This window comes from Triticum aestivum, unplaced genomic scaffold, assembly GCF_018294505.1.
Source record: "Triticum aestivum cultivar Chinese Spring unplaced genomic scaffold, IWGSC CS RefSeq v2.1 scaffold159719, whole genome shotgun sequence".
Classification (NCBI taxonomy): domain Eukaryota; kingdom Viridiplantae; phylum Streptophyta; class Magnoliopsida; order Poales; family Poaceae; genus Triticum; species Triticum aestivum.
Genome location: NW_025282769.1, coordinates 1 through 1,180, shown reverse-complemented (window position 1 = coordinate 1,180; position 1,180 = coordinate 1). Strand labels below are relative to the sequence as shown.

Sequence of the window (1,180 nt, the reverse complement as noted above, 5' to 3'; positions counted from 1 at the left end):
TCACCCATCCTAGTACTACTCTCGCCCAAGCACGCTTAACTTCGGAGTTCTGATGGGATCCGGTGCTTTAGTGCTGGTATGATCGCATCCGACATGTTTCCCCGTCTTCGTCCCTTATGCTTGCCACTCCCAGGTCCGCTCCAAAGACGATTCTACATTCTCACTACCATTACAACCGTTCCCTAACAATGGATAATGTCCTATACTACTTACTCTCCCGCTCAATCACGGAGACGAGTTTTCCACGGTTTCCACCCCTCCCTCCATACCGCAGCAACACGAGTTTTTTCCACCCCTTTCAGAACGCGCTCTTCCCGCCACAAAGCCGCCCCAAGACGCGCGAGCAATGAGCATCGAGCTTAAACATATCGCAAACGTCAAACATAATATAACGGGATTAATATATATCGCGCACGTGCGACATGTTTGTCACAAGGCGCAAAAAATAATTATAAAAGGAATGCAACACGAGGACTTCCCAGGAGGTCACCCATCCTAGTACTACTCTCGCCCAAGCACGCTTAACTTCAGAGTTCTGATGGGATCCGGTGCTTTAGTGCTGGTATGATCGCATCCGACATGTTTCCCCGTCTTCGTCCCTTATGCTTGCCACTCCCAGGTCCGCTCCAAAGGCGATTCTACATTCTCACTACCATTACAACCGTTCCCTAACAATGGATAATGTCCTATACTATTTACTCTCCCGCTCAATCACGGAGACGAGTTTTCCACGGTTTCCACCCCTCCCTCCATACCGCAGCAACACGAGTTTTTTCCACCCCTTTCAGAACGCGCTCTACGCGCCACAAAGCCGCCCCAAGACGCGCGAGCAATGAGCATCGAGCTTAAACATATCGCAAACGTCAAACATAATATAACGGGATTAATATATATCGCGCACGTGCGACATGTTTGTCACAAGGCGCAAAAAATAATTATAAAAGGAATGCAACACGAGGACTTCCCAGGAGGTCACCCATCCTAGTACTACTCTCGCCCAAGCACGCTTAACTTCGGAGTTCTGATGGGATCCGGTGCTTTAGTGCTGGTATGATCGCATCCGACATGTTTCCCCGTCTTCGTCCCTTATGCTTGCCACTCCCAGGTCCGCTCCAAAGACGATTCTACATTCTCACTACCATTACAACCGTTCCCTAACAATGGATAATGTCCTATACTA

General features: G+C 49.1%; 2 non-coding genes and 1 pseudogene across 2 annotated transcripts; all 3 read right to left on the bottom strand.

Moving 5' to 3' along the window:
- Positions 1-90, bottom strand: LOC123178563 (uncharacterized; annotated as a pseudogene).
- A 367-nt stretch (positions 91-457) lies between these two features.
- LOC123178562 (5S ribosomal RNA) lies at positions 458-576 on the bottom strand. Its single transcript, XR_006489676.1, has one exon. It is a non-coding gene; the product is annotated as a 5S ribosomal RNA (ribosomal RNA).
- Positions 577-943: 367 nt separating this feature from the next.
- LOC123178561 (5S ribosomal RNA) lies at positions 944-1,062 on the bottom strand. The gene has a single exon (XR_006489675.1). It is a non-coding gene; the product is annotated as a 5S ribosomal RNA (ribosomal RNA).
- Positions 1,063-1,180: the final 118 nt, after the last annotated feature.